We start from the raw sequence: 25,607 nt of genomic DNA on the forward strand, positions 1-25,607 counted from the left end.
AGCGGGGAGGGACGCCATGGTCAATGATGAGGCCACAGCGGTGGGGGCAGCCTCTGCCATGGAGGGCTTGGTGGCTGTGGTGGGGCCCTTCCCCTTCTTCGCACTCTGGCCTTTCTGGCTAACTGGGGGGGCTTTCCTAGAATCTGGGGGGCGGTGGGCGTAGCAGCGGTAATAGTTGCCCCGGTGCCTCCGGCTGCCGATGCCACAGAGGGGGTGGTGGCAGGTGTTTTGGCAGCAGTGGTCGGGGGGAGGCTTGGGGAGTGGGCAGGGGGGTAGGTGGGGGAGGGGCAACTGAGATTGTTAGAGGGGTCTCACCCCTCTCATTCCCCGCCATCGTGAGCAGGGAGGGACGGGGAGACACCAGAAGGACGAGGGGAGAGGGAGAAGCAGATTAACCACTTCTCCCTGTTGGGCTGCAGGCAGGGGGTGGCCAAATGGATTGGACTGGACAGGGAAGGAAACAGGAGTTGGGGTCAGGTAGTAGGGGCAAACTGTGGGGTGGGCAGTCCGGGGGTGGTGGTGGGGAAACGCGGACCCATGCACGTTTATCCAAAGAGTCTCATTTGGTCGGCTGTTGTGTCTGGTCCGGATGATGGAATTCAAAGCAAGCAGTTGAGGCTAGAGGCAGATGGCAGGTTGCCAGCAGGGACGGATGGCAGGGGGGCCGTGACAGTTGTAGTAGTGTTGGGGGGGCACCGATGGATCAGGGGGCAGCTTCGTGCCACACCCTCTGTGCCCCTACAAACACAGGTAAGACACAGTCAAACTCCCCCCACACGAGAGTACAGTTCAAAAGTTACTTAGTCTTACGGCCCCCTCCATGATGATTTGTAGCTTCCCCGAGCGATGTCTCTGTCAGCTGTCTTCTCTCCCGGTCTTTGTGGAGCATTCCAAAAATGCCAAGCAAAGATAAGAAGATGATTAATTGCGGGTCCACAAACAAACAGCAAAACGGTTGGGTCTGGGGACTTCCACTCCCCTTCTCCGGGGAGTGGGTCAGCAGTCCTCCCCCACTCCTCTGGGGGTTGCAGCTAAAGCAGTAGCAGCGTCCAAGTGCAGGCAAGCTGGCAGCCGACCAGCACTTGAACAGCAGCAAAAAAAAACAGCAAAAAAACAAAACAAAACGAAGAAAAAGCGTCTGGCCAGGTCGGGGGGGGGGGGGGGGGGAACTAAAGCAGGGGCAAAAAGCAAGGAAAGCCCAGGCCAGAGGGCAGCAGGAGAGTGTAAGAAGGGAGCCTTCTTCCCTGGAGAAGGAAGAAAGTTTGCTATAAATTAATTAAAGCACCTGAAGCCAATTAAAGCACCTGAAGCCAGTCACATGATAAAAAACAAAAAAACAAAACAAAAACACTGCTTCAATCAGATAGGAGAGGGAGTGGAAGCAGAGTGGATTGGTGTTGGAGTAGAGAGCAGTTTAGAGGAGTGGAAGCAGAGTGGATTGGTGTTGGAGTAGAGAGCAGTTTAGAGGAGTGGAAGCAGAGAGGATGGGTGTTGGAGCAGAGAGCAGTTTGGAGGAGTTGAAACAGAGTGGATTGGTGTTGGAACAGAGAGCAGTTCGGAAGGAAGCAGAGGAGAGTTTAGAGAAGTGCTGTGGTGGGCTAATATGACTAAGACCCTAGGTAAAAGGACACCTGGTTTGTGCAGAGGGAGGGCAGGAAGCCCCACAAGCTGAAGGGCAGGAGAGGGAAGTAGCCCTCCAGGGGAAGGAACTGCTAGTTCTAGTGGTTTACTGCAAGGGCCCCTGCGCTGGGACCCGGAGGAGAGGGTGGACCCAGGTCCTTCCCTCTCCATTCCCCTCCTCTAGGACACTAGTGGGGCAGTTAATACCCCAGTTCAGGGGCAAGAAACAGTTCCCTGAACCCCCACCCAAGAAGAGAAAGCACAAATTCCCATCACAGTAGTGCTGGCAATTTGCCACACTACTGAGGACTACCGTTCCCCAGAGCAGTTCCAGTTAGAGGGCTTTCATGTGGTCAAAAGGGAGTGGAAACTACTCTTGTGGCTCCAAGAGAGAGGAATGTGGCAAAGAATTTGTCCCACTAAGCTTTTCAGTACACAGCCTAGACAACCTTAACTGCAGTTTATTTCTATTGAGCTAACTATCCACCAACTCTATTGACAAAAAATATCCAGCCTTGAAGGTCAAATCTCTATTCCCTTTACGTCCTTCCCAGAAAGACCTAGAGACAAACCACTTTCCTTCTTCTCAAGATACTCTAGACCCCTCTTTGTGACCACCGAGTCTATTGTCTCCCAATGGCTTCTTCTGTAAAGGTCTCTACCTTTTAAGGCCTGAGAGTTCTATCTTTTCTTGGCTCTGGGCTTCTGTTTCAGAAATATGTCAAAGCACCTGAGATTTAATTAAGGGTGGCAGTACTATACAGCCCATAATTTGGAAATAAACAGCAGCCTGGTTCCTAACAAAGACTGCCATGCTTGCTGGCCCCATAGACAATAAATGGTATGGGGAAGAAGGCAGCAGTGGGAAAAGGGAAGAGGATTAGGCATTGAGCAACAATCAGTTGCATTGTGCATGAAATCAGATGGGAGTGGTTGGAAAGATGTGGGCGGGAGCAATGGGATTGGATTGGGGATTAAATGGAAACAGGGAAGAGAATTAGGGTAGTGAGATTAGATGGATGTAGCAGTGTACTTATCTGCACCAAATTAAACAAATATTTCCAGTTAGGTTTAGCTGAAGGTTTGGACTAATGCCCAATCCTTTGAGTACTACTTCAACTACCCGTACGGAGAAAAGTATAAAAAAATCAAAAACCATAACCCAGAGCAACTAAAATGTATCAAATAATGTAACCAACCACAATTGGGAAGGTGCTAAAGTTTGGAAAAAAATGCAATCTAAAGAGAGAAAAAGAATATGTGGAAAATAAGAGCTGTAAGAAGAAGGTGAACAGGCACTGCAATGGCACGGAACACTCACCCCTAATGTGTATGGCCCTACGAAATTCATGGCCCATTTTCGTAAATTGCATGGTCATAGTATTTTAAAAATCTTGAATTTCATGGTTTCAGATATTTAAATCTTAAATTTCATAGAGTTGTGAAAAAAAAACATGAATATGTATTTTAAAATGTCAAAATATAAACTTGTAAAGGCCTTAAGACTCTGCACTTCTCAAACAAGGGGTTCCGACTCAAAAGGGGGTTGCGAGGCTATTGTGTGGGGGAGGGGGTCCTGGTATTGCCACTCTTACTTCTGCACTACTTTCAGAGCTGGGTGGCCAGAGAGCAGTGATTGGTGGCTGGGTACCCAGCTCTGAAGGCAGTGCTGCCACCACCAGCAGCACAGAAGTAAGGGTGGCTATACCACGACCCCCCTACAATAGCCTTGCAAACCCCTTTTAGGTCGGAACCCCCAGTTTGAGAAATGCAGTGTACTTTTGTATACTTTTACCTAAAAGTACACAAAAGACCAGATTTCATGGTCCATGATCACAGTTGCCGACTTTCACTCGGTAAATAAGCACCCCAACTTTCACAATACGCCAAAAATCAAGCTAATCCCATTTCAAAACAAGCCAATCCCTAAGTTCTCCAACACTGCATGCCAGGGAGATCTAGTCACGTAGAGTATGGGACTGTGGTGGGCCCTCTGTGCACCCCTGACTCTCTTCCCTCCTTAACCCTCTTGCCCCACCCCGCCTTGCCCCTGCTTGCCAGAAGCCGATCAAAAAAAAAAAAGAAGCAACAAGCTACAACAAGCTACAAGCCAAAAACTAGCTAATAAGCAGCTCACAAGCCAATTAAACAAGCCCAATTTTTGTGATTTTTTCATGGGTTTGGTATTTCTGTCCATGACGCATTTTTCATGACTGTGAACTGGTAGGGCCCTACTAATGTGATAATTAATAAAATAACCCATACAAATGAGGTTGCTTTCTAAAATGAATCACTGACTAACTTGGGCTGACTCATTCCTATTCCAGTTCACTGGAAGTTGAGATGTATTGCAGCCTACACAGACACAATGAATAAGTTCTCTTTTACAATGATTATTATACATGAGACATGAGTGAAGGTACAAACAACTTAGGCCACAGTAAGCCCAGTCATCGTTTTTATCTTTGGACAAAGAAGTGAAAACTTTTAAAGGTTCTCAACGTATTTCAAAACAACAGTTTCGTGAAGGACTGTGTAAACATTTCTAAAACAGAGCTAATTTGTGAAATTCAAATTTCTGAAAGTAAATTGAAATTACTGATAAAGTAGTTTTAGTATTTTTCTTTCAAAAATAGCGTACAGCTTTCTTACAGTTTATAGAAAATATATCATGCTGTGGTATTGTCATAAATATAAAGGGAAGAGTAACCACCTTTCTGTATACAGTGCTATAAAATCCCTCCTGGCCAGAGACAACATCCTGTTACCTGTAAAGGGTTAAGAAGCTCAGCTAACCTGGCTGACACCTGACCCAAAGCACCAATAAGGGAACAAGATACTTTCAAATCTTATGGGGGGTGTGGGGGCTTTTGTTTGTGCTCTTTGGTTACGTGTTGGTTCTCTCTTGGGACTGAGAGAGGCCAGACAGAATTCCATCTTCTCCAACTCATCCTAATCCAAGTCTCCAATATTGCAACCAGTATAGGTAAACCAGGCAAGGCGGATTAGTTTATCTTTTGTTTTATGTGAATTTTCCCTGTGTTAAGAGGGAGGTTTATTCCTGTTTTCTGTAACTTTAAGGTTTTGCACAGAGAGAGATCCTCTGTGTTTTGAATCTGATTACCCTGTAAAGTATTTTCCATCCTGATTTTACAGAGGTGATTCTTTTTCCTTTTCTTTAATTAAAATTCTTCTTTTATGAACCTGATTGATTTTCCATTGTTCTTAAGATCCAAGGGTTTGGGTCTGTGTTCACCTGTACAAATTGGTGAGGATTATTATCAAGCCTTCCCCAGGGTTGGGGGGATATTTTGGGGGAAGATGTCTCCAAGTGGTCTCTTTCACTGTTCTTTGTTTAAAACGCTTGGTGGTGGCAGCATACTGTTCAAGGACAAGGCAAAGTTTGTACCTTGGGGAAGTTTTTAACCTAAGCTGGTAAGAATAAGCTTAGGGGGGGCCTTTCATGCGGGTCCCCACATCTGTACCCTAGAATTCAGAGTGGGGAAGGAACCCTCACAGGTTTGGCATACCAACTTTATCTTCTTGTGTCTGACTGCTTTTTCACATGGGCCTTTGGCCTGTCACTGGACCCATATATTCAGACCATTTTTAAGCCTTGCTGCCTTTTTGTATGCGACATATCTGAAAACTGACCTGTTCACTCAGCTAAAACTCTCATCTAGACCCCCATTCCTTTTTGCTTTTAGCCACCTCCTCTTTTCTGGCCATGACTATTGCAGTTTTCCTTTCCTCAACTCTATTCAGAATGCTGCTACTAAAGTTCTCACCTTGGCTTATCTCTCTGAGCATGTTGGTTCCCTATTTCTGGCTCCACCTTCACTTCCGCTTCAAATACAAGCTTTCTGCCTTTATTTTTAAACCCATCATAATTTAACCTCACACTACCCAACTGATTGAGTAACCCATATTGACATCAACCACTCCCTTCACTCCACCAGCATTCCCAACCTTCACTTCCCACCTCTCCTATATTGCCCTTTATGCCTGGCAAAAAACTCAGACAAAATCTCAAGAGCTATTAACTTGTCTTCTTTCAGATCCCTCCTTAAGGTTCACCTCTGCCATAAGGCTTCCAAAACCTAGCCCGATGCTTATGGCTAAAGAAGGAACCAGCTGTGACTAATTCCCTTCTTTCCTTTATCTTGTTCCTCCCAAAATCTCGTTACTTGCAATGAAATAATGAGATTTGGCAACACTGTAAAAGCTACCTGCAATCTCCATTTATATTGTATGGTACTTACTTTCTCCCTTCTGTTTCTTGGATAATCATCGGCAGCCACAATTTGGAAAGTTTGCAAGGACCATGTATGCAGTTGCAAATGCACAAGATTATTGCATGCATACTAGGAAATTATGGGTTTGGTTACTCCCATGTGTGTGTGAAATGTTTGAAATGAAGCCTGAAATGAATCAAAGCTAGTCATTTTCTTGCTTTTTTTCACAAACTCCAGACTTGGCCTTCTCAAGTAAACCTGGGCTGATTTATTAGATTGCAGGTAAACCATGCAAAATTTGTGGTTATGGCATGGAGACAAATGAAATTCTGTGCTTTTTCTGAGGATTCCTTTGAGACTAAACTAAAAAGACAAGAGGCTGGATCCTAAACTATGCTGAGACTATATCTGGTGCATACAAGTGGTGTGGGGGAATTGTCACAAAGGTGGCTTTCTGCGGTCCGGAAATTCTTCTTAATCTTAAGGAATCTCCTGGCAGCTAGTTTTATCAGCTACCTGGCTGAACTGTGGCACCAGAACAGTACAAAGCAGCCTTGGGGAGTAGGGAGATGGAGCTGGCCTTTAATGATACTCAGATGGTGAGGTGGGGGTGATCCATATGATTTGAAACAAACGGCAATATTTTCATGAACTCCTGCAGCCTGAAACCACCAAGTTTCATACAGATCTATCCTCCTGAGTACTACTAAATGTTATGTGTAAGCAGCTGAGACACATATCACCTTGTATATCTATCTATTTTCTCTCATGTACTCTTGATTTTTATATCTTATCTGGTTCACATATGCATCAGGTGGAATATTGTAACTATAGGACCATTTTTGGCCAGGAGTGTATTCTGTTTTTAAAATTATCTCTGCCTTGACAGTTTGAGATATACCAGTGATATCTCCCTAATTACAATCCCAGTTCATTCAATGATTTGGGATTTGTACTAATTTGGGACACATCATGCCATCAGTTTTTTAAACAGAAGTCCCCTTTATCTTCAGTGAGGTGTTCTACTTAAAAATTAGTGTCAGAATAGGTACGATTCTTCAAATTTGATCCAAGCCTACTGAATCAGGGGATGACTTTCAGTTGTCTTTGGATGACACTCTTTGAGTGCCTCATGTTAGGAATGGTTAAAGTTGTCTGAGTGAATATTTTATTTTCGCAGGTTTCTGGATGACTGTCATACTGTCTTTCTGGATTATGTCAGCATGTGGCAAAATCTTGTCTCCTTGGATTTTACTTGGGGAGTTTTGTTCAGCAAATCTAATATGGTGTTTAAAAATCCAACTGACATATGAAGGCATTAACAAACTGAGGAATATCAGATTGCTTGGTAATTGGAGAGTAGAAACCAAAGATGACAATGACTTGTGAAGAGATGAGCACAGAGGAAAGTACATAATTCACAAAGCACAGCATCAAATAACTCCACCACATGTGCACATGTACACACTCCACTCCTATAAAATGCTAAAGCAATTATTTTCAGTTCTGTTAAAACTACACGGCTCTTTCTATAGATGAATGTACAGAATTAGAGAGTTTAAAACAGTCACCTGACTCCTGGACACAGATAACTCATGCAGTGTCCGATTCATTGACAAATCTTCCAGCTTGGGAACGCTTTTGCTTATATAGGATATTTTCAGTGTTCCTCTTCCCTCATTCTTTAAAAAGCAAATACTGTGACAGCGTAACGGGGTCTGTGCATCCTGAGTCCATCTGTTCTTTGTTCTTGCTATGACAAACAGATAGCATAGTTATATGGATATCAAGAGTTATCGTTATTGACAACAATTTTGGAAGGGATATTAAACCTTTAGCTTCAGGGAATAAGCCAATCTAAATTTTTAGAAATTAGGATGAAACCGATGTGGGGGCAGACCATTAACATCTGCCAACTCGGGCTTCTCATGCCATCTCCTTTAGCATCTAGTCCAGTATTCTGTCTCAGACAGTGGTCTGGTATGACAATTCCTATGGCCTTATCAGTTCTTTAAATGATATCAAAATGGAGTTCCACCTTTTTAATCACTACAGCTTTTTAGATAATTATTTATATACTTGGGTCTTCTAGGTTGAAATATTATGAAACTATTTGTTATATATTTTTCTACCAGCAAACAGTGTATTAATGTAATTAATTCGCACAGTATTATGTACCAATTCTTTCTCTTCTGATTCACTTGAATTCAATGGCTTTGACATGCACCAATAGGATGAGCAGGACTTGTCCCTATAACTCCTTGACAGCTCAGTCAAAGTGCATTCTATAATGAAAAGTTAATGGGTGCATTTTAATTACATTAATTTTAAAGTTGCTATTTTTGATTTCTAAATAGTCAAGACAAAATTAGGTAGGACTTTTCAAGAAAATATGGCAATTATACTGGAAAATGTTATAAACCAGGTGCACTGGCCCTTGAATAGGATACCTCATACATGTTTGATTGTGGCCTAACTACTTTATGCCCTTGAATTGCTTGGAATTTAGAGCTGGATTGAACCTTTACAAATATAAATAGCCAGAGAGACCAACCCATCACCCACGGTGTTGGCCAGGGACACCCTGGGTACATGAAGACCTGTTTTTTGACCAGAGGAGATGTATTTAAGGCTGTCAGAACATGGACTTTAAGTGAAGTCAAAGAGTTATATTAACCCAGCTCTAAAGAAACAAACAGATACATCCAGTTTCTGCCTTGTTCTCATTTTTTATGATAAACTACCAATATTCATGCATATGCCCGAAATGCTATCAGATTTGTGAATTTGACTCAAGGAGAAATTTTAATCAATGAACACAGATTTTACTGTGAATGTAGCAAAAATGTTTGTACAGCATCATGAATTTTCTCCCTATTTTCGTATCTACTTCCCTGATTTTCCTCTTCTAACTTCCCTGACGTGTAAGATAAGCAACTGCCATGTTCTGCAGCTTGCATGGATGTCAACTCATAATTTTATCAGAAGTCCTTTGATATTTGATGTTTTTCTGTACTCATGTAAATACACCAGATTCTGAGCTTTCATTAAAACAGACATAAGTTTCTAGCCTTGATGGTTGTGTAGATAAACTTAAAAACATGAACCCTGAAGGTTCCAAAACCAGAAAGCAAATAAAAAGAACCCAAATATATTATTAAAATCTCACGATTTTTAAGTCAATCTCTTGATTTTGGGGTCCTGATGCTTGAATGTTTGGGGGTGGTAATACTGAAATTGGCAAGCTGTTGTTTCAACTTATGTTTGACTGTCAGGCACAAATCTATTTTACTGAGTCATTCCTAGCAGATGTTTGACAGAGAAAGGAAAAAGACTTGATATTTTCTGACATTAATCTGTATTATAATATGCTATTTGTGTGTGTCCTTATATCACCCCTCAAAATGTTGTTATTCCACTACCATCTGCTGAGTGGAATAGTATCACTTGATACGAGTGTAGTGTTATGTCACCCTCTAATGGATGCTACCAAAAGAACCTTTACTGTACTATTATACAAACATGAACCTGGGGCAAATACTTAGAATCACTCAAGACTTTTGGTAAGGGGCTGGTGCTGTGCATATACTAAAATATTCACTCTGCTCATGGTATCTGTTCACCCTTTTGCCCAGCCAGACCTTTGGTCCATGATAAAATATCATATGATGGGCATATTTGGTAAAGAAATATTTTTCATTCATGTTTGACAAATAGACTATCATTGCAGCCTAATTTTTTATTGTTGCCAGATATACTTAAGCAAAATTCCTTTGATTATTTTCCCAGACTGAAAAAGCTCTGTAGTTAAATGCCTTTGTTCCAGTCGAATACCCATTTCTAAAAAACCAAATGATTCAAGTCTGAAGACCATATCAGTGCAAAGTCTGTGACTTTTCTTCACAGCATCAAGCTGCAGCTGAAACGATGTAGACTATTTTTAAGTAATCCACTTGAGATTTCTGTACATTGAGCTTATAGATTACTTATAGATTTTCCTTTTTGGATTTTACTGTCATATGGAATTTTCTTTTAGTTTCTAAAAAACAATCAGTACATTAAGTACTGACAATACAGAGGAAAGGAAAAAAAAACAGGTTTAAAGGAAATTAATAATTTGCACTGAAACATGAAGACATCAAGAAGTGTTTTTTTTAAGTTTCATGGTACCCCCTCTTAGTCAGTGTAGGTAAATTTTATTTTCCTGATAGGTAAACTGAGGTACAGAGAGATGACATGATGTACTCAGCAAGACAGTGGCAGAATCAGGATTAGAACCTGTGCTTGAGTCCTTCCAGAATGATCCAAGACACCATTCTTGCACTTTTTTTGTGAGCCAGAACATCTTACAGCACTCCTGGTGCTTGTGTTCCAGCACTTCTCAAGCGCAGCTGATTAGAACACATTCCATCACATGCTCTGCTCAGAAGACATTCCTCATTAGGAGTCAGACTTCTTCCTCCTAGGATCCCACGCGTTTATCCCATCCTCTCCTGCTTTCCATAGTGAAACAGAGGGCTGTGATTGTAAGTACAGCCTCTCACCACATACTTGTGTTAGGATCTCTAATGGTAACAAGATGAGTGATGCTTTTGGGGGTAAAACAAACCAAATGAGTGTGGTGCAAGTATTCTGTGAGTATTCACTGACATTTTGAAATTCATATATCATCTGTATTCAATTTTTTGTTTCTGTTCACTTTCAACAAACCGTTGAATGGTCAAGTTTGGTTTTCATGAATGCCTATGAAAAATGAATTTTAAGTCTTCACATCCAGTATGCACACTGGAAGTGGTATAGTTTTAGATGGTCTGGGACACTTGAACACACAACTCCTCACCAGAACTCTGGCACAAAGTCAAACTGGATAAGAATCTGTCCACACGCTCTGCAGCTAGCACTACTTGACTTCCAGATCAGTAAGGACAGTGCACTTGGTATGTTTTATATATGTGACACTACTTAGCACAACAGTCAGAGAAGTCCCCAAACTCCTCTCCAGAACCCTGACACAAAGGATATTAAACTCGGCACTTTTCACAGTGAGGGCTGCGCTTGCCCATGCAGTTACTTTGCATGTAATTTTCTCTTGTTAGCTAAATGCTGTAGCCAGTCAATCTCAGAGTGGCCTAAGTTTCCTAGCAAGGACGTCTGTGTCATCCAATTAATGCCTATATCACAAAAAGAAGCAGCGTCACATTTTCTAAAATCCCCCCAATCCTTTTTGCTACTTCTCCCTAATAAATTCTAAACCCTAAACTCCAGTGGTTACCAACATTCACTGAGGCACATTCACCACTGTGGCTGCATTGCAGCACTCTATCAGCAGAAAGTGGCAGAAAACAAAGGGTTTATGGCTGCTTTTCAAGGCATGCAGAGCACCCCAGTAAATGTGAACCCTCAGCTGTAGACTTAGATGTATCTACTTTTTGTATGTACTTTTTCTACACAGAATTCTTATCCGCCTGTTTGATACTTAAACTGCAGGTAGGTAATAATGATCTCTCTTTAAAGTGGAAGCAGTATAATAAATTGTCCTTTTGCAACACAATAAATTAAATGGGCCAGATCTTCAGTGTAAGCCAGTGTTGCTTCACTGAAGTCAACAGAGCTAGCAGTGCAGATCCCTTGCAGTCAATCAAGCTACAGCAGTTTACACCAAATGAGGATCTGGTCCATCTATGGAAAGACTTCTACTTCATTTAGTGCTTTCACATGAGTATCTGACTAAGTTAGGATTATCACCAGCAGAAGTACATTACATAAAAATTATAGCAGCACCTCACAGAATGTACATCACTCAAGCGGGTGGTTTTGGTTTGGTTTTGTTTTCTTTTGTGTGTGTTTGGAAAGAGGGATGTGGACTTTTTGTCCTTGCATTCATTCTCCCATATTTTTAGATTCAGTGGTTTATGACTGAAAACATGTTCAGAAACTCCCCCCAAAAGAAAAAGAGCTAAGTGGATTCAATATAAAAATGGTTTTTGAACAACAAATCATATTTACTACATGCTGATGACTTGTTACATTTTTATATGCATATGTTTTTGTCATGACAAGACCATCCTTTGTAATTAATTTCCAATGTAATTCAATGTAACCTAATCCAGGTATATAAAAAAGTACCATACATAATGCAGAAAAGTGCTTAAACAGAACTCTTCTGTAAAATCATTTGGTGCGAGGGTGAAACATCAGGAAACTGAAACAGAAATCTAAAGCAGGAAACAGAAATCTAAAACAGTGCTACAAATCCCTGAGGGACAACCGTTTTTAGATGTGAAGTATTCCCACCACAAATCTTGGTATTCATGCATTACATAAAACTAAGTGTTCTTCTGGGAACAAATAAAGGAGAAAGAAAAGAATCCCAGATTGTCCTGAAATATTATAGCATTGCTGTTCGCTCCCCTGTAGTTAAGATTCTGTGAACAGTCCTGTTTAATGCTGATGCTAAATATTTAAATATGTATGTTTAGCTGCAATTTGGCATGCAAGATATTAGTTTAGAAGTGAAATTATTTTAGTTAATTTAAAGGGAGGGTATAATCAGCTGATTCTTTTTTAAAATTAAAAACTGAAAAAAAAAATCCAAATGATTTCTTGAATAAAATAGTCTCAAATCATATAGGGATACAGGATGCATAATTCAGATCTGCATACAGGTTAGGAATCCCCCCCATGGTTTTGGTGTACTTGGATCTGGGTTTTCAGCTGTCAACAGTTTCTGCTTAAAGCAGCTTAAACAAACAATGTGCACACGCTTATTGTCTGGCCTGGTGCATTTATGAAATTTAAAATAGATATTTTGCTAAGATTACTTACTATCATCTTTGTGGCTCTTTCATTAAAAAATGTGACCATGCCAACGAGTAACTACCTTGCTGATAATAGAAATGTTCTATTATTATTATTGGGCTATTTTGTACTTTGGATCTGCACACAGAGAAGAGAACTGTGGTTTAATAACTTTTCTGCCAGTCTCCTTACTCAGAGTACTATTAGCAACCACAGTCAGGAGAGGCACATCTGCCAGTGCAGAGTCATGGGATGTCAGTGCATTTCAGCATGTCCGAAAGACTCCACCTGGCCAGAACACCATTGTGCTAGGTACTGTACAAAGTACAGTCTTAGTTGAAGAGACAACATATAGCAGGTAGGCTTTATGAAAAGGAAGGGGAGGGGGCGGAAGAGGGTAACAATAATAGAAGCCTTTGTTTTTTTCCCATAGACTAATCGTGTACACAGTTTGTAGATTAAAAAAAATTCTGGTTAAAAAGTTATTAATTGTATAAGCAATCCATGAATTACAATGGATTTACATGATTTGCTGAATGTACTAACATAGAACCCAGAAGCAGCCCATATTTAGATTTTAGTAGTAGCAGCAGTAAGAACAGAATGAAAATTAGCACACCAAAGATCTCCCTTTAAGGAGGTAAGAGAAACTCAGCAAATTAAGGAGATGGAAGGGAGGATGCTCAGCGCTAGAACTGGGCAGGATACAATTTTTTCCATCCTGCAAATATTTCCAAGAGTTTGATATTGTTTCTTATCTCAAATTGGCACAAAGAGTCAAACTGCTTAAAATATTTGCAAGCTGAAAAACCACAAAGTTGTTGTTCATTGGGTTTTTTGTTTGCTTGATTTTTGATCATCTCAATTGATAAGTTTTGTTTCAATCATTTCAAAATATTTCTTTTCAAGTTTCAGCTTTTTTCCTTTTTTTAACCATTTTAGTCTAAGGAGTTTAAATTTTAAAATCAAGAGTTATTTTAAACTGGAAAAAACTACATATTTTCATTTCAGAAGCATTGCACTGAAACATTTTGACAATTTTGAAACTTTTTCCTCAAACATTTTTTAGTTGGGAAATTTGTCAAAAAATAACCCCGTTTTGCAAATATAACAAATCAGCATTTTTTCATTGAGAAACAATTCATTGAAAAATTCCCAACCATCTTTACTCAATACTTCACAGGACTGAGCCCAATACTGATAAATTTCTATTCTATCTGCCAAGGAGAAGGGAAAACCTGTGGCATAGCCTGCATTATATCTTTGTTCTGAGACTTATGCAGGATTTTGGGTTGAGAGCCTGGGGTATAGTAAAAAACTACAGTGCTTCTTGTAACCTTCCTCTTCTGCATGTCCTGTCTCCAGAAAAAGTTTTATAAAGTTTATAAATCATTTTATAAAGTTTTTTCGGTGCACCAGACTACAGACTACTGTCACTATTCAGTGGACTTTCACCTTACATCCCTTCCTTCTCGATCCTAACTTTTTTTATACTCAAGTTCGAAAGGTTTGGAGGGTCTTCTCACAAATCTGCTCCATTGACATCAGTGGGAATAAAAGGCACTTAGCACTTTTCTGCAATTGCTCAGCACTTGCAGGATTAAACCCTTGAAGTCTAGAATTTTTCTTATTAGAAAGTCATTGTACTCCATCAAGACTCAATTCTTATTGTACCACAATCACTGAACAACACCTTAGTGTGTATGCAGCCCTCTGACTTTTGTTTATTATTTGGCTTACGGTGGTGCTCAGAGGTGCTAGTTGGGGATCAGAGCCCCATTGAACAGAGTATGTAATAGATATAATCATCACAACCTGAAGCATCATGGAACAAATTTAGACACTAACCTGCAAAATACAATTTTGGCTCAAAATGAAACTCATCCCTTTATAAAATGATTTACTAGCAATTAAATAATAGCAACCACAGAATGACACTAGAGAGGGCTACTTAATTATATTTGGTGTGTTTATGGATTTCTGTATGCTTTGAAAGCTAGAATTTTGGAAAGTTTCTTCTGAAACTTAGCCACTAAATCTTCATTTGAGTCTAAAATCTAAATCTGTTGTTGAACAATGGAAGCATAACCTGATCAAATCATTGTTAAAAAAAAAAACAAAAAAAAAACCCTAGAGTTAGCACAGATTGGGAAATTTGATCAGTTATGTCTCATCCAAAATCAGAGCTCAGAGGGAATGCTCTGAAGCTGGCTTTGAAATAAGTCACGTGTTGATATGTTTAGGTAATTTTACTATTTTGTTAACTTAAAATACCACATGGAATTTTTCAAAGCTCTGATTTATTTCTAATTGAGGCAGGGGACTTTTCTCTATACCTCTAAATCCAAAAAATATTTGCAGGCTCATCTCTAATTTGCCCAAGATTTTACAGACAAATTATTTAAAAGCCCCGGGAGATTATCACTAATGGTTGTGACACTAGAATGTGGTATAACCAATGATAAAGTGATGAAATTATATAGTGTCTGAAGTGCAAGGCAGAGTATTTTTTTTAAAACAATGCATGAATGAATATCACTACAGAATATTCTGTCCAGGACACAGGATAAGTCTCAAGGGTTTAGAATCAGAGCTTTCCAGATAATATAAACTTTACAGCCTGTTCTCCTTAACCCTTTGCACTGCCTCTGAAGGGCCCTTATGTACTTTCATCTTGGATCCATATAGACTTTGAAGAAAAAAATTAAATAATTATTTCTGCATCTAGCATTGGAAACATTTCCTTTTCTCTCCAGTAAAAATGTCAAGTTGATAATTCAAGAATTAATATAAAGTACTGATAAGGACTTCACATATGAATTTCCATCTGTAGAGATTATAGAGACAAGGGATCAGAGTGGATCAGATGATACATCCCTATAGTCCAGTATCTTGTCTGATGGTGGCCACATGCTTCAGAGGATGGCATAAGAACCCTGCAGTAGGCTGATATGGAAAAGTCTTCCCCTCACATACAGATTAGTTTAAACCCTGAAGCATAAGGTTTAATATCTCACAATTTTTATTGTAGCTAGTTATAACTTGATATTCATCATATTGATATAAATAAGATTCAAAAAGGTGATTGGATACATTCTTGGTCTCAACGATTTTCCATGGCAGTAAGTTCCACAGATTAATTACATAAAGTGTGAAAATGTATTTCCTTTCACTGGTTTTGGATTTCCCCCTTTTTAATTTCATTGAATGTCCCTGTAGTGAGGTGGACTGGCTGGCCCGCCCCAGACAAAGAGGAAGGGGGTGGCTCCACCCCCTCATGGGCAGAGCCCTATCCCCTAGCCTCACCCCCCAGAAGCCAAGGGGCAGGGCTGAAAGTATAAAGGTGGGACCTGGAAGCTCACTAGGGGGCCCAACCACTGGAGGGGACAGACATGTCCTCTGAGGACTCATGCTGGGAGGTAGCTGCAGGCCCGCAGAGTGCAGACGACTGGCCCGGACCACCTGGACTCCTGGACAACCCAGCCCCACAGGAAGAAGACGATTTGCCTGGACCACCTGGACCCCTGGACCACCCGATCCCGCAGGAGAAAGATGGCTGGCCTGCCTGGTGGCCCAACCCTGGCAGAGCTTCTGCTGGCAACCGAGGCTCCCGCTGATCACCTTAGCTCAGCGGACCAGCAGGTACCCTTGGAGGGGGAATGTGGAAATAGCCCAGGGATAGTAGACCCCGGTCTGGCTGCAATGCTGGCAGAGGGTGAGTCAGCGTGTTGCGGCTTGGATCCCCGCTGACACGGTGGCAGACCCCTCTGCTGCACTTAGGGCCCTGGGCCGGGACGTAGTGGAGTGGGAGGGCCTGCATCACCCCTGCCACCTAAGCGGTGGGTGGCAGTCTCCCCCTCACCTCAGGCTAGATGAAGGAAAGCCTGAGTTAACTGACTTTGTTTGCAGCCCCACCTGAGTGCAGGTTGGAGCTGAGTGACTTTGTTTCCCGCCCTGTTCTGAACCAGAGCCTAGGCTGATAGACTGGTTGCTGTTCCGCCTGAGTGCAGGCCTGAGCCCTTAGACTCTCTACTGCCCCGCCTCGACCAAGGGCCTGGGCTAACTGACTGTTTGCTGCCAGGCCTGAGTGTGAGACTCTTTGCTGCCCCGCCCCGAGCAGGGGCTGGGGCTCCATAACTGTATTTATTGCTTGGCCCTGACGACAGGCCTAAGCTCATGTCTCCGGTCACCCTGCTGATTACCCATGTCAGGAGACCCCCAGAGACATAGTGGGGCGGAGACCTGGAGGAGGAGGAGCCACTCCCCCCAATGGACTACAGTCCCCATTACATGCTGCCCAAGCTCACCCTTAAAAAGTCAGCAGTTTCAGTGCATCGGGCCAGTAGAGCATGTGGGTTGGCATTTGAAAGCTAGAGTACCAAATCCTGCTTGGCTTACTCATGTAAGTACTCCAGTTGATCTCAACAGATAATATGGGTCACTTGCTATGAAGAGAAGGTCCACAGAGAAAGCTGGCCCAGGAGCAAGCCAGGCAAAGGAAACAGTGTTAATATTAGTGCCTTCAGAATGATATGTGGAACTCGTTCTTCTTGGAGAGACAGAAGAGATACCTCCACCCCCTACAAAAAGGGGGAAGGAAGGGAAACCAGAAACTGGTGATTTAGAACCTTCAGGATTTGTAAGGCACTTAGGACTGACCCTAAGCCCTTGAAGCCAGTGGGCAACTTTTCACTGACTTCAATGGGCTTTGGGATCAGACCCTTAGATACGACAGGGACACATGACACATAGATTGGTTTGAATAGACCCAACTTTGAAGGTGGGGCACTAATCAGAATGTTGCTTCCACAAGATTCAGGCTAGCTCTCTGAAACATTGCAGAGAGCTGCCTGAGGCATGGTTAGGTCCTACTGCACACCATGACTCCCCTCTAAAGAGCACAGGACTTGCAACCAACAGCAGCACAGTTACAAGACCCGCTGTGCTGCTCGTGGCTACTGAAACACGCTGACAACTCATGTGACTAAGACAAGCAGGATTGTGGCCCTCAGTACTAGTCTGGCTTAATTATATTTTGTAAAAGAAATCTTTGCTTTAGAATATTAGAAATAGCAGACCCACTTAATGGATGAGATAACAGAGCTTTTTTAGTTTCTTTGTTTTTAGAAAGGAAGGCACTATTTAGCCTTGGAACAAGAAAAAACAAACAAACACCAATCAGTTTGGTAATAAGCATATTTAATAGCTTGCCTATTTATATCGTAATTGTTTTATGGAAAATTTAATTCTTTTGTGCACTCTTATCTTTTTTCCACTCTCTTGTCCATGCAGTGTATTTATGAATTATGCATAGAAACATAATTAAAAGTAACAATTGGTAATTGTACTCTAGTGACATTGTTCTATTTTTCAGGTCTGTTACAACTATAACAGTATTGAATTGATGCAAGCAGAAAAGGTTCTCATTTTATAAACAGAACTATCCTCTCTGCAAAAGTTTCCTGCACTGTGTACGGGAGGCTGGTTTTGCAATTGTCACATTAATAAGCTGTGGATCAACAAAATTCTTAATTTTAGACATTTTGACCAGCTCTATTACCTGGTCAAAATCAAGCAGATTTTTTTTTCAGGAAAATTTTGTTGAAATTATAAAAATTTGCTCAATAAGATTTCAAGACCTGGTGGTCTACCCTGTGTACTTTTATTAAATAAACAAATAAAAATTATATTAATGTTGATACTGATAACAAAAATGCATTCAAATAATAAGACATATAGACCAAAACATAAAATATGGATTTTAACATGACACCGAAAGAGGTGTAATACAGTTGATCAGAACTATATACCACTGAAGGCATTAATTCTACAAAGGGATCTGAATGTGTAGACTCTTACATGTGTGTGAAGTAAACCATGGCAAGACTGGGCCCTTATACATATCAATAATAAAAGCAAACACCAAACAAAACAAAAGTAATTGAGAATCTCAGTCTGAAGCATCTTTTTCACAGAATAGTGTCAGATGTTAAGATATACTGTCCTCCGCACTTTGATACAAGTGTCGTGTTGGCAAGATCAATATAAACCATAAATTGCTTTTGAACCATCCAGAGACTGCAAATGGTGTAACATTCAGCAGCTTGCTTGTTAAGCAAAGGTTTTTTTTCATGAGGAAATTAAACCTGTGCTCTGCCATCTGTACTGACTGCCTATTAATTTCTGGCTTGGTTTTAAGATATTTTTGGCCTGTAAGCCGTAAATAACCTCAAACAACCTCCCGCTCTTCTCTCCACCCCCACCCCATGACATACTGCCACAACTGTAGTTAGCAGTGACTTCTGACCCAGATAGAAGGGACTTCTGGTAAGGATTTATCCATTTGGGCTCTGGACCTTCACATTTCACTTCCCCATCTTGGTTCATAACAGCCTAAGACCAACAAAATTCAGGACATGATTTGTTCTCTCTGCATATGAAATGTTCTGTTACTAATCCAATAAACAGTTATAAGATATTATAAGCGCTTTGGTCCCTCATATTCTCTGCTTGTGACACACAGGAGTCTCGTCTCCTGTGGTCTGTAGTGCTTTGGTCAAATTTTGATTATTGGGTTTAATGGGAGCGTGCTGAGTTATAAGCAACCTTATTATTGGATTATTATTATTGGATTATTGGACTATAACAATTGCTTAGCTACTTATGAAAACATCCGATTACTTATTAACTCTTTACAACTTTTTTTTTTAAGAACCTTAATGTAAGTTCAACGCTATGGCTCATAGGTGTCTGGGAGATGGGTGAGGCTGAAAAGTGGTCCAAGAGGAGTCCAACTGTGATTTTGTTGGTGTGGTTTATTACATTTGTTATATTTATGTAACTGCCAGGGTAATATTTTTTATGGGGAATTGCTGGAGTCTGTTTATTTTATGAGATGTATTTCTTCCAAGGTTGTCAAGGACTCTTAAAGCTTAGGATAGGTGCTCTTATTTGCTGTAGTATACATTTGATTAAATAAGTATTCCAGTGCCTTTTCCTTTGTGAATGTCTCCCAGGATGCACTATACTCTGGTGGTTAATTTTGTGTTTTCTGAATGCACCTTCAGCTAAATCAATGCACTAGTCCTGAACTGCTGGAATACAATTAAAGTTCGATTTGACCAACAATAACCTATTTTCAGAAGATAGTCCTGTGGCTACTTTTAAAATCACTATGTAGTGGAAAATATCAAACATTAGACATGCAAAAAATTAATTGTGCTTTAGGGAATACTATAGAACTCCAGATTAAATAACCGGGGTACTTTATGTTGGTCTAGTAAACACAAATTCTGTATTCTAATAACAAAGTATGTTGTGTAGAATCTAAGACATGAGAGATGGAAGAGACCTACCGGGTTGCCGTTACCTGCTCACACATAGAAAGAAGCTTCTTAAACTCCCCATGGTCTTACTCCAACCTTCCACAAAGACCTCCTTGAATATTCAAGAAGTGACACTGAAACCAAATGGCACTACTTAATAGCCATAATAAGATAAGCAGATTTTGGCCCTAGTCTATAACTTTCTTCCTTCACCCTTCGCTTATCTAGTACCAGTCAATTAATGGTTTCTCCCTATAATCTCGCCATTGTTCTCCCTCTTCAGGCCTTGCTATCTGCCACACCTTCCCTGTGTGTCTCTGCTTCACACGCTCAATATCTTTTCAAAGCTCACCTGAAAACTTATAAGCAAAGAAGAAAGTTTGTCTCTCTAGCTCTCTCTGCAATTACAGGATGGAGCTGTTTCATTTAGCTCAGAGTGCAAAGCATTATGGGATGTGGTTTTATAGGAAATGCACTATACTAAAAATGAAAGCTACATTATGGTATTGTACAGTCACTTGTTATATTGCTGCCAATACAATATTGTCCTTTATAGGGGGATATCATTTATTTACGTGTCACACCTACTGCACTGTGTTCCCTGTTGCTGGAAAACCAGATATTAAATGAACTCAGAATTGCTTGAACATGACTGGAATATAGTTATGGATATGTAGATCAAGACTATCCAGTTATACTTAATGACAACAAAATATTTGGAGGGGATATTAAACATTAGACTTTAGGGTTTAAGATAATCTAGTACTATTAGATCAGGATAACACCTTTGTGGGGGGCAGATTAAACCCACATCTTCCTCGCTGCAACACCAGGTGATCGCCACGCTCAAAAACCAGCACACTGGACTATGTGGATGGTCCGGGCCAGTGTGACAATTCCTATCCTGATTTCTGATCTGGATAATAAAATGTGGTTTGTGATCTTCATGTTTAAAAAAAAAATCTGATTTTTAAGAGACTTTGGCAGGGTGGTGGAGCCATCCAGTCTATGTGTCATCTGTTCAGCCTTACTTCTTTTTCTTTATTAAAAATAGGATATTTGTATTTTTAAATGAAATGTGGAGAACTTTGTTCTGATTGATGACTTCCTGTTGTCACAACTGAGTGGTACTATATTATCAGAGAGAGTTTTTTGAGCAAGTAATGCTACTCAGTTATAAAATGCTGTCAGGAAGCTATCACTCACGGACATGCACTTTGGGGTTTATTTAAAAAAATAAAAACTGTTAATTAGAGAGAGAGAAGTAATTAATATAGGAAGTGGGAAGGAAAGGATGATGACAGATGCTGTCCGTCAAGACTTGTAAAGGCTTTAGGTGAAATAAGAAGCCTCCTAAGTTATCTCATATCTTTGTATGGGTGAGTAAAGTCACTCATCATGAAAGCCCTGGGGAAAATAATGTGAAATGGCCTTTCATCCTCAAAATCATGTAAGTTTCCTGCATTCTAACTTTATTATGAAATTAGCTTTATAGGTAAAAAATTTGAAGGTCTTATCTGCACACAAAAGTTATACCACTTTAACTATACCAGTATAGTTAAATACTATTGCAGAAAAGTTAAAGAAGTACAACCCCCCTAATGTGGATGCAATTACAAAGGTGCTTTATACTAGTATAACTATGCCCATACTAGAGGTTGTACCAGTAAAACTATACCCTCACCAAATTATACTGGTAATCCAGGGCTAAATCTTTGTTCCTCAAAAACAGAAGATGGGAGAGATGAGTACTGGAGCTCTATTAGCTCTGCAGAGTTTGTTTTGTGAAGGCATTTATGTATTGAACCCTGCAGTGTGGCACATGAGGACAGCTATAACAACAATCGCAAGCTAACTCCACCAAATACAAAATGGGAGGTGTCTGGAATACTACTCAGGGCAGATAACTTGAACTTTCAGACAGATGAAAGGATTATTCTACTTCTTACTGGGCATATGTCAACAGCTAGTCTCACAGAGCCTCAGTGGCTTTCTGATCACACAGTCACTTATACTCCAAACAATTCCTACTGTAATGGCCTTTTCAGCTCTGAGGTGAATTTGCCACCAAAGTCAGTCTTAGGTGCTCTTGAAACTCCCAGCCATGATGTTACCACGTCTCATGATTATATTGCCATAAAAATAAGACAAACAAGAACACTTTCCCATGCTCTCGGCACTCCTACCTTCCATCTTGTAATTTTATACTTATTCAAAATGGCCCATTACTGTCAGTGAGACTGAAGCCAGGATCCCCATAGGAAAAAATGCCTGCCACTCTATGGCTCAAGGGCTACCTGGGTCACCATGGGAAGATAAGGGAATGCAACGACAGAAGAAATGGAAAGAGGCTGAGATTTCAAGGGAATATATGGGTTAGAAAGAGTAAGGGCTCATCTAAAGTTCTGCTGGGTGAATACTTCCCGGCTCATGCAGACAGATATGCGCTAGCTCTGCTCAAACTAATGGGCTACAAAATAGCTGTGTAGCTGGGTGTAGTACAGACAGCAGCTCAGGCGAGAAACCTGAGTACAAACCTAACTAGGCTCTCTGGGAACATACTTGGGTGGCTAGCCCAAGGCAGAGCCTATGCTGCCTTGGCTACACTGCTATTTTTAGCACACTAGCTTGAGCACAGCTGGGGCGTCTCTCTGTCCGTCTGTTCATGCTGGGAAGCATGCCTCCAGCTGCACTACAGAGGTACCGTAAAAGGAACTGGAGAGTGTGAGGAACAGGAGCGAAACTGAAGAAGTACAGGAGATGGTGGAAAAAGGCAAAGGGTAGTGAGGCTGCAGAGGGTGGAGATAGATAGAATGACAGCTTCCTGTACCCCAGAAGAAAATAACTCAAGCACTTGTGTTTAAGGCTGAATCTTGAACCCGAAATATTTTCTCACGCACACTTTGGAGGCAGATGGATTCCCTCTTACAATCAAACTCATGATTTTGGATGATCAGACTCATGATTTTTGAATGCTTGGGACTGGCAGTATCACTCACATGATGAATAGAGGCTTCTGTGGTAAGATGATGCATATAAAGCATCTCTGTAACCGATTTTCTCTTCAAAAGCCTTTCTCCTTTCAGAACTGCAGCTGATACCAAAAAAAAAAAAAAAAAAAAGAGAGAGCAGAAGTTTGGAAAGACTGTACTCCAAGGCTTGTGAGGGTCAAGAATTTGGGACATGGCTTGGCACCAGAGTCATATTCCTCTCTAATTATCCTGCCACGCTACATCTCAAGACATGTCTTCTCCTCACCTTGCTTTTTATAAAATAATATTCCACACTGATGGTGCTTTGAGAAAGATTTATCCTGGCCATGCAATTCCTGCCTTTTTAGAGCTTCAAAGATGATCCACTAAAAGCTTTTTGCAAGCTCTCAAGAACCCCTCCTAAAAGAGGCATAGAAGTGCCATTGGAGCCTTGAAAAGTATCCGAGTAACTGCCAGAGTCACAATATGTTTTCAGCCTATTTGCTTCTAGATTCAGCTGAAGTTTCTCCAATGAGATGTTTATCTCAGTAGCAAGGCAAAGAGAGTCTGCAGTTGCAAAGTGCTCAGCACACAACTGTATTTAAGACATCAACTCTAACTGGAGTGTCAATAGTAATATTTAAAAATAAATTGGGTCCATTTAGTTTTATCAGATTTTTTCTTCCGCTTACTCCAGCACCTGGAGTCAGGTCATCATGAAAGCATCTGCCATATTCACCCATCCAAGGCAGTACTAAGGACCATTTTCTTTGATGCTATCCATCCACCTTCTGATTGGTTTATTTGGCATTTAATTTTCTACTAACCTTTCTTGCCACACTATCACCAGGTCCTCTTTATTCATCCTCTGTATCGTCACCTTTGTCTAGCTTGTCCTCGTCCGCCCCGCCATGAAAGCAAGTCGACGCCACACCATTCTGTTTTGTTGTGAGCACATTCTTTCCATTTCTGGCCAAAGTGTTTTGTCATGGGATTGGCCCAGTGCATTTTCAATCTGCCCACTGATCACTTGTGGTCTCTGGAGATCCAGTCACTGATGCAGGTTGTCCACCTCTTTTCTTGCTTGCGGACTACATGACCCACCCCGTCTCCGCTTTGCGTCATACATCACCTGCACTACATCAGTCACCTCTGTACGCCTTCTGATCTCCTTATTCGGTATGTGATCACGGAGCAATATCTTACACGTTCACCTTTCCATTGCTCTGTGAGTGACAGTGAATTTTCCTTCCTCCGCTTTCATTGTTGACCAGCTTTCTGCTCCACACATCGTTGCTGACAGAACAGCGGAGTTAAACAATTCTTTCCTTTTCTTCAGGGGCAGTTCGTCATCCAATAGAGACGTCTTTATTTTGTTGAAACTTGCCCACCCCACCTTTCTCCTCCTACTGCATTCCCCACTCTGGATTGTCCAAACAACCAAAGTCATACTTCCTGAGGTTTTTGAGCCATATCACAGACTGACTTCCATGCTAATGCTTTCATTTTGAAATCTCTCTCTTCATGTAACTCTTTTTATGGCACAAACACACCTCATCTCATGAAGACCTGGAGGCGCTGAACCTGCCCTTGCTCGACTACCCATACTTCTATACCCTACAGCATTTCTAGGCACACCATTGTTCTATACAGTTGGACTTTCAATCTCAGTGGTATATGCTTGTCATATGAAAACTCTGAGATGTTATTCCAGACTCTTCCACACTTATTCCCCGGTCTGTATCTCATGTTCATGTTCACTGTCCTCCATAACCCAGCTGCCAAAGTACTTAAACTGGTCAGTTTGCTTTAGTCATACTCCATCAATCTCTATATCCAGTTTCCCTGTGGCATCTCTACTGATCCACATGATCTCAGTCTTAGTCATTTCCATCCCATGCCTGCTTAGCTGGCCACGCTTCTGGGTTACTATTTCTCTGAGGTCTTCTTTTGGTGACACTTTTATTGCTATGTCTTCTTCATATAGCACCTTTTTATATTTTTTTCCCATTGGGGTCCTCCTATGGACATAGCCCATCAATATGATAAATAGCAGACCACTTTTCACTTCAAAGGGACTTGTCATTCAAAACATTTTGGATCACTGTTGTAGGTGCTCTATACCAGTGGTTCTCAAACTAGGGGTGCCGCTTGTTCAGGGAATGTCCCTGGCGGGCCGGGCCAGTTTGTTTACCTGCCACATCCACAGGTTCGGCGGATCACAGCTCCCACTGGCTGCGGTTCACCGCTCCAGGCCAATGGGGGCTGTGGGAGGGCAGCCAGCACATCCCTTGGCCTGCGCCACTTCCTGCAGCCCTCATTGGCCTGGAGCAGTGAACCGCGGCCAGCAGGAGCCGCGATCAGCTGAACCTGCGGATGCGGCAGATAAACAAACTGGCCCGGCCTGCCAGGGGCTTTTCTTGAACAAGTGGCACCCCTAGTTTGAGATCCACTGCTCTATACAGTACATTTTCCATAATTACTGAATCCTCAGGCACTCCATATTTGCTCAGCACTGGTGTGAGGGTGTTCTGTCCTACTCTAGACACTTCTATATCACTTGCCAAATCAGCTTTGTCATATACAGTAAATTGATATTATTTGGAAAATATCACAGTGCATCCTGCTAAGAACCGTTTGCCCCCAAGCCACATTTG

Source organism: Lepidochelys kempii, chromosome 9 (genome assembly GCF_965140265.1).
Source record: "Lepidochelys kempii isolate rLepKem1 chromosome 9, rLepKem1.hap2, whole genome shotgun sequence".
NCBI lineage: Eukaryota > Metazoa > Chordata > Testudines > Cheloniidae > Lepidochelys > Lepidochelys kempii.